This window comes from Tenrec ecaudatus, chromosome 1 (assembly GCF_050624435.1).
Source record: "Tenrec ecaudatus isolate mTenEca1 chromosome 1, mTenEca1.hap1, whole genome shotgun sequence".
NCBI classification, from domain to species: Eukaryota; Metazoa; Chordata; class Mammalia; order Afrosoricida; family Tenrecidae; genus Tenrec; species Tenrec ecaudatus.
In genome coordinates this window covers 234,034,251-234,043,441 of record NC_134530.1, presented here as the reverse complement: position 1 = coordinate 234,043,441, position 9,191 = coordinate 234,034,251, and the positions used below count along the sequence as shown (strand labels likewise).

The window sequence follows — 9,191 nt, the reverse complement described above, 5'->3', positions numbered from 1 at the left end:
TGAAGTTAGGAAGGTCAGTCATAAGACTATTTGCAGTTTTAGTAATGGCCATGAAAAATGATGTAACCTGAACGAAGGAACTGACCCTATGTCTGGGAATAAGTGGGTTGTATTGGAATCAAATAAGAAAGCTGAATTGACAGTCACATAATAATTGGTTAAATGTGAAGCTTGAGAGGAAAATAAAGACTGATGATAGGTTTTCAGTTTGTGTGAGTAGATGAATGGATGATGATAACATTCACGGAGGAGACATTTTTTGGGCGGTGGTGAAATATAATTTTGGATGAAGCACACCAGTCACTTATGGATATGCTTATCTCCTTTAACTTAAATCATTTTTTATCTGTCTGCGATCACAAAGAAAAAAGCATCATGTCTTTTCTCCTCCAATGCAATGAAGTTTCCTCTCTACTATGCCACCCTCTTGTGAGTCATTCTTCTCCTAGCTCCGTGGTCTCAGTGCAGCAGGATTCCAATGCGCTCCATCTCTTCCAAATATGGGGAGTTTGCATGTGCTAACCCCTGGATCTAGAACATTATCTAACCAGCTAAAAACAAAAGAATGGGAAAATCTTATGTCAAGAAAGCGGCAATAAAAAAAGAACAAGAGCGACAATATTATTTTCTGACAAAATAGACTTTAAGGCAAAAGCCAGCATCAGAGACATGGCAAAGTAATTAAAGGGTCAATCAAACAAGATGATACAAACAAAATAAATATCTACATGTCCAACAAGAGTCCCAAAATACATAAATAAGATTTTAACAGCATTTAAAAGGTAAATAGACCTTACAATAATCGTAGGAGACTCTAGTAAAAGACTTGGCAAAGGACAAAACAACCAGTAAGAAAATCAATAAGGCTTTTTCCCAGGCGACTGCCGAAGATGGCGGAGGGGCAGGTCCTGGTGCGCGATGGCCGCGGCCATCTCCTGGGCCGGCTGGCGGCCATTGTGGCCAAGCAAGTGCTGCTGGGCCGCAAGGTTGTGGTGGTGCGCTGAGAGGGCATCAATATTTCCGGAAACTTATACAGAAACAAGTTGAAGTACCTGGCTTTCCTCAGGAAGCGCATGAACACCAACCCCTCCCGTGGCCCCTACCACTTCCAGGCCCCAAGCCACATCTTCTGGAGGACCGTGCGAGGCATGCTGCCCCACAAGACCAAGCGGGGCCAGGCTGCCCTGGACCGGCTCAAAGTGTTTGATGGGATCCCGACCTCTATGACAAGAAAAAACAGATGGTGGTCCCTGCTGTCCTCAAGGTGGTGCGACTGAAGCCCACAAGCAAGTTTGCTTACCTGGGCCGACTAGCCCATTAGGTGGGCTGGAAGTACCAGGTGGTGACAGCAACCCTGGAGGAGAAGAGGAAAGAGAAGGCCAAAATCCATTGCAGGAAGAAGAAGCAGCTCACGAGGCTGCGGAAACAGGCCGAGAAGAACTTGGAGACAAAGATCAACAAGTACACGGAGGTTCTAAAGACCCATGGACTCCTGGTCTGAGCCCAATAAAGACTTAGTCCTTCAAAAAAAAAAAAAAGAAAATCAATAAGAACACTCTGGAACCAAACAATGTAATCCAAAAACTTGAACTCATAGACATATACAGAACACTGCATCTAACAACAGCACAATAAACATTCTTGTCCAGCACACATTGCAGACCATATGTTAAATCACAAAGCAAGCCTCAGTAAATTTTAAAACATAATATTCTGAACTGCCTTCAAGGATCACATGCTCTGCAATTAGAAATCAAAAACAGGAGGAAAAAAGAAACAGAAACAAAAATATGGAAAGTTAATATTACCTTGCTTAAAAACTACTGAATAATAGAATTAAGAAGTTAAATAATTCTTTGAATCAACCAGAATCAAAACAAGACATTTCAAAAACTTTGGGATACAGCAAAAGTAGTGAGCAGAGAAAAATGTACAGTAATAAATGCAACAACAACAAAAAGAAGAAGAACAACAACAAAGATCAAAACCTTAGTCTAATAACTCCAACAACTAGAAAAATGGCAGGAAATAGTCCAGGTACCAGAATAAAGGAAGTAATAACGAGTAGACCAGAAATAAATGAGGCAGAAAAGCAATAACAAGAAAGAACAAGACTCAAAGTTGATCCTTCAAAAGAACCAACAAAATCAACAAACCATTGACAAATCTAAAAGAGAAAAAGGAGAAGATGCAAATAACAGAAATTAAAAATAAAATAAGCTAAATCACAACAGATCAACTGAAATAAAAAGGATAATAACAAAATACTTTAAAAGGCTGTATCTCAATGCATTCGAAAACCTAGAAGAAATGAACAAATTTTTAAAAGCACAGTACTCACTAAACTAACATAGATTGAAGTAGAAAGATTGAACAGACTAACAGTGAAAGAAGAAATTGAATGGTTAATTTAAAAAAACTATAACAAGAACAATAGCAAAAATTAGTTCTGAGCTAAATAGCATCAGTATCAAATTCTACCAAGTGTTCAAAGAATTGATATCAATTATACTCAGATTATTTCAGAATATAGAAAAGAAAGGATAACCCCAAATTCATTCCATGCATAACCTGATACTAAAGCCAGATAAAGACAGCACCTCAAGGAAATGATAAACAAATGTCCCTCATGAATATTGGCATGACAATTAAACACAAAATCCTTCCAATAGAATCCAACAACATATTAAAACTTAATGAAACGTCATGGTTCCTGTTCAATATGCGTGTGCTTCAAAGGTTTATGTGAAAATTCCATTTTCCATGAACTTTATGAAACCCCTTCATATTATATTAGAAGTACTAGCCAGAGCAATAAGGCAAGAAAAGGAAATAGAAAACATCCAAATAGACAAAGAATATGATAAGATCCTATGCAATAAAAAGTCACAGAGACAAGAAAAAAATACTAGAATTTATAGATGTGTCAGGACACAAGATTAAAATATAAAAATATTACTCTCAAATTCATTTTCTGATATCAACATAACCATGATGCCAAAAATCAGATAAAGACATCAATCAAAAAGAAAATTATAGACCAATATCCTTCATGACCATGGATACAAAAATTCTTGACAAAATTCCAACCAATAGAATCCAACAACATGTCATAAAAAGACTATATCATGAACAAGTGGCACTCATACCAGGTATGCAAGGATGGATAAACTTTCGGAAAACAATTAGTGTGATCCACCACGTGAATAAAACAAAGGAAAAGATCCACATGATCCTATCAATCAATGTAGAAAAGACTGACAAAATCTAACACTGGTTCCTGATAAAAACTGCTTAATGTATAAGAATAGAAGGGGAATTCCTCAACACGATTAAGGGCACACAAACAAAATCAACATACATGTTAGTCTAAACTGAGAAAGACTAAAAGACTTTTCCTCTTGTGAATAGGAACCAGTTGAAGATGCCCTTTATCACTACTCCTACTCGGTAATTTGCTAGAAGTCTTAGCCAGAGGTAAAAGGCATTCGTATTATGAAAGAACAAGTAAAGCTATCTCTATTTGTAGATAATATAATCCTATTCATAGAAAATCCCAAAGACTCAGCAAGAAAATACCAGACCTTGTTAAAAGTTTCAGCAAAGTGAGTATAGAACCAATATACAAAAATCAGTTGTATTCCTTTAAACTATCAAAGAGAACTCTGAAAAGGGAATCAGAAAACACTATCATTCACAATATACACCAAAAAGGTAAAATATTTAGGAATAAATCTAACCAGAGAAACAAACGGTCTACAAAAAGAAAAGATTAACACAAGAAACCAAGAGTCCTACATAAGTGGAATAATACAACATGTTCATAAGTAAGAAGAGTTAACATCTTGAAAATGTCAAGTACTGCTGTAATAGTTAAGGTTTTGTGTCAACTTGGTTGGGCCAGGATTCTCAGTGATGTGGTAGTTAAAACATAGTAATACAACGTGATGAGATCCAATATAATGTAATCATTTACATGATGAGATCTACTGTCAGCAGCCAATCAATTAAAAGAACATTTCCTTGGGGCGGTGACCTACCTAGAATTTAGATGGATGCTTTGGGAAAGTTTGTGGTTTGTTGGGTCTGAATCCTGCATTTTACCATCTTCTGTCAGTTCGTTGAGCCAGTAGCTTTTCATATTGCCTGAATGACCCAAGTTCAAGCATATAAAGACCATGCTTGCCTTAAAGGAAAGAGAAAAATAATTACTCCTCTTCCCAAATCCTCTTTCTTTTTCTCACACTCCTCTTGAGACTAGTATACAAGAATTACATGAATTAATTTCTTAGTTCCTCATTCAGCTAGATATACAAATAAACATAATATCCATACACAAATGGCATTATACTGCATTTCATTAAAACTAAGTCCAATGAATCAAGTCATACTCTCATTGTAGTAAGATGAAGAAAATATGCTACCTATTATAGTTATTAAACATTGTTGATTGCATGATGTACAACTTCAGAAGTGTTAAAATGTGATAAAATGATATTTAGAATCAACAAATTATGTTGTTGTTGTTAGGTGCCATCACATTGGTCCCAAATAAAAGCGACTCTACATACAACAGAATGAAACCCTGACACATCCTTGGCCATCCTCACAGTTGTTACTGTATTTGAACCCATTGCTGCATTCCTGTGTCAATCCATTCCTTCGAGGGTCTTCCTCTTTTTCATTGGCATGTACTTTACTGAGCATGATGTCATTTTCCAGGCACTGATTTGACAGCAAGTCCAAAAACTATGTGAGACAAAATCTCACCATTCTCACTTCTAAAGAGTATTCTGATGTTCTTCCAAGACAGATTTGTTTGTTTTTCTGGTGGTCCACACTACTTCCATTATTCCTCGACAATACACTAATTCAGAGGCATAAATTCTTATTAATTGTTCAGCTTTTATATACATAGGAAGTGATTGTAAACCCCAAGGCTTGATGGAGGTTCACATTAGTCCTTAAAGTGGCATATTTATTCTTTAACACTTTAAAGTGGCCCTTGGCAAAAGATTCACCCAGTGCAGTGCATCATTTGATTTCTTGACTAATACGTCCCTGGGCTTTTATTGTGAATCCAAGTAAATTTAATCATCGAAAACTTTTATCTTTTCTCTATCATGAACTTTCCTATTGATCCCATTGTGAGGATTTTTGCTTGCTTTATGCTGATGTGTCTTTAATGATCTTCGTCAGTAAGCACTTCAAGTGCTCTTTGCTTTCAGCAAGCAAGGTTGTGCCATCTGCATAAAACAGGTTGTTAAATGAGCCTTCCTCCAATTCCGATGCTGGGTTCTTTTTCATATAGACCCGTTTCTCAGAATATGTGCTGAGCATCCTGGATGAATAAGTATTAGGAATAGACACAACCTTCACACACACCTTCCCTAATTTTAAACCAAGAAATATCCCCTTGTTCTGTTCAAAGGACTGCCTCTTGGCCTATGTACAGATTCCACATGAGCACCATTAAGTGTTGTAGAATTTCCATTCTTCACATGTTATCCTTAATTTGTTATGATCCATGCAGTTGATTGTGTTTGCACAGTAAATAAAACACTGGTAAGCAGCGTCTGGCATGCTCTACTTTCAGCCAAGATCCATCTGAAATCAGCAATAATATCCATAATTCTATATCCTCTTCTGCTTCTGGTTTGGATTTCTGGCATTTCCTCGTCTGTGTGCTTCTACAACAGCTTTAAATTTATCTTCTGCAACCTTTTACTTGCTTGTGATATTGTTTGATAATTGACTCATTTTGTTGGATCATAGTCCTTTGGAATAGTCACAAATGTGGATTTCTTCTAGTTAGTTCAGTAGGCACTTGTCTTTGTAATTGGTATAGATGAATGAGCACCCCAGGCTTGCATACATTTGTTGAAACATGTTAATCAATATTTTAATTCATAAACTAAGGAGCCTTGGTTTTCATCATTGTGTTCAGTCCTATTTGGACTGCTATCACTAACATTGGTTCTTGATAATATGTTACCTCTTGAAATAGTTGAATACCAACCAATTCTTTTTGGTACAATGATTTTGTGCATTGCTTTCATCATTTTAAAAAAGCGTTTTATTGTGATTGAGTGACTGTTTACAGTGTTGTGCAGTTTTCCATTCAATGATCACTACACATTTTATTTTATTTCAGTGATTGTAATCAGGTATCTCCAGGTGTCTCTTTTCATCCTTCCTTTTTTCTTAACCCTTCTGAGCTTTGTCTTTGGGTTAATGCTCTCCTTTTGATCTTAAATGGTTGATTATTCTAAAATGTGTATACCCCTACAGATATTTTCCCCTTACAGACCTGTCTGTTGTTTGGCTGAGAATTGAGTCTTGGGGTGGATTCATTTTCAGACCTACAAAGGAAGTAAGGACCATTGTCTTGGGGTGCCACCAGGCTCTACCCATCCTTTTTAATGATTTTGAGTTTTATTCCACATTTTTTCCCTCCCACGTTACGTGTGATCTGTTCTGAGTACTTGGTAATGGTAGTTGGGCACCATCTAGCTCTTCTGGTGTTAGCGTCATGGAGTCTGAGGTTTGTGGGGCCCATTAATCACTAATTCTTTCCATGTACCTTTGATTGTCATCACTCTTGCTTTCTCCAGACAAGGGATCAATTATTGCACCTTAGATGGTTGTTTACAAGCTTTTAAGATCCCAGTCACTATTCACCAAAGTAGGATACACAACATTGTTTATGTGGCCTATGATATGCCAATTAACCTTGACGTACCCTGAGATCATGATCCTGGAACTCCAGCACAGGAACTCATTCCTTCCAGGGGCTTGGTTATTTCTAAAAAAATTTCCACAACTTTGCTCCCTGTAAGCTCCACCACAGCCATGGCCATGATATACTCTGATATATATTCATAGGTATACTCCTCCTCTCCTACCCATTCTCATTCAATCTGCCTGTCTTTTAGCATTTAGATCACCATTACTGCAGGACAGTGCATGTGATAGCATTTACTTCTGTTGCCTTTAACTATTACTCTCCTCCCAGTGTCTTCCCCTTTCTCCATCATTATCTTCCTTTGCCAACCTCCTTCTTATTGCATATTGCCTTCCCCCTTATCCAAATTTACATGTGTCTACATTTTAGTCAGTGGCTTACTCTTGCTTCCTCTCCCGCCCCTGAAAACATCAGAGTATTTCTTTCATTGTGAAAACCTTTTCTTGATTTTTTACAGAAGTGACCTCATACAATATTTATCGTTTTGTGATTGACTGCACTCAGCACAATGTCCTCCAGGTTCATCCATGCTATAAGGGGTTTTTCAGATTCCTCATTATTCTTTCACGTATTAGTATGCCACTGTGTATGCACCATAGTTTACTGATCCATGCTTCCACTGATGATCATTTAGGTTGCTTCTCTCTTTTTGCTACTGTGAATAATGCTGTAATGAACATGTATATATGTATATATGTACATATATGTACATATGTATATATGTATATATGCATATATACAATATAATCCACAGACATATCATTTCTCTAGTATATACACCAAGTAGAGGGATTGATGGGTTATATCTATTTCCAACTTTTTGAGGAAGACTCGCACCATTTTCCACAGTGGTTGCACAATTGTACAGTCCCACTAGCAACGCATTAGTGTTCTACTCTCTTCACACCCTCACAAGCATTTGTTCCTTTCTGGACTTTTGGTCTTTCCTGTTAATGCTGAGGTGAGACGATCTCTCGCTGCTGTTTTGATCTGCATCTCCTGGCAGTGTAGTGGGTTTGGCCATCGGACCGCTTTGACGGCTGTTTTTCAGAAGAAAGAGGCAACTGTTTTCTTCTACAAAGATTTGCAGTTTTGGAAAGTATAGGGGGAAGTTCTACTCCATCTATATGGTCACTATAAATTGGAGTTGACTTGATGACAGTGAGTTTGTTGTTGAAGGCCATTAAGACTCAGCCTTGAAACGGCTGAGAAGTCTCATGACCTATGTGTAAGTGTTTGCTGATTTCTTCTGTGACTTAACGTTTTGTACAGACTGCCAAGGACAAGAAAGTATGCAAGATCTGGGAAAAATGGGTTGTTTAATTTTCTCAAGGATGTCTGGCTTGGCAGAAGATAGAGTTGCTATGTGTATCAAATGTGCTTGTTTAACGATGAGATAATTAACCCCAGGTTGTTTCTGCATGGATAAAAGGAGAATATGGAATAAACTAGGGGATTCAGTATTCACTGTTGCCCTCCCAATACTTTCTGTCTCTCTTTTTTCCCCCCTTAATCCTCACTCCCCCTTTCAGGACTATTCGACTCATCAGCTGGCTCCGACAGTTTGTTTTTTGTTTTTAACTGTAATGATTGCAAACATTTCTTCATATGCTTTTTGGCCACCTGATTGTCTTCTTTAGTGAAGTAACTGTTCATGTCCTCTGCCCATTTTAAAACTGGGTGATTTGTCTTTTTCTTTTGATGTGTTTGTTTTCTTAACACATCGTTTTAGATATTAGTCCTTTGTCAGATGTGTCATTGCCAAATTTTTGAGTGCTTTCCAACAAAACAGGCTTATTATTCTTATATTGTGCAAATGTTCTGCTGCTAATCATAATGTTTTTAGTAGTCCGCTTTTCTGGAAGTGAACTGCCTTTTCCTGCTTCCTAGTTTGTCTTAGTTTGTAAGCTCTGCTGACACCTGTCCACCATTGCTGACATTGCTGATATTTAAAATATCAGTGGTATAATTTCCAATATCACAGCAACATATAAGCTTCCTTAGTACAACAAACTGACAAATTAGTGGTGTCATCAAATTTCATAGTATTCTTACTGCTACTACTACTGCTAATACAGAATTAAAGAAAACAAAACAAAAAACCCTCCATGATAGTATTCTTAGAATGAGCCCTGCTGGTGTAGTGTTTAGACATTAGGTTTCTAATCACAAGGTCTGCAGTTCCAAACCACCAGCTGCTCCTTGGGAGAAAGATTGGGTTTTCTATTCCTGGAAACTCACAGGAGCAGTTCTAGTCTGTCCTATGGGATCTCTATGGGTCAGAATAAACTAGATGGCAATAAGATAGTATTCCTAGTATATAAAATAATCCACTAGTGGATCTTCTTTTTGACATTTGAGAACTACTTAAAGTATGAACTTTTAAAATATTTTGTGCATGTTGGTGAATAGTTCAGTTTCTAGAGACAGAAGTACTAGGTCAAAG

The 9,191-nt window shown here is 37.3% G+C and overlaps 1 pseudogene; it reads left to right on the top strand.

The window, feature by feature from the left end:
- Positions 1-884: 884 nt before the first annotated feature.
- Positions 885-1,508, top strand: LOC142437379 (large ribosomal subunit protein uL13-like; annotated as a pseudogene).
- Positions 1,509-9,191: the final 7,683 nt, after the last annotated feature.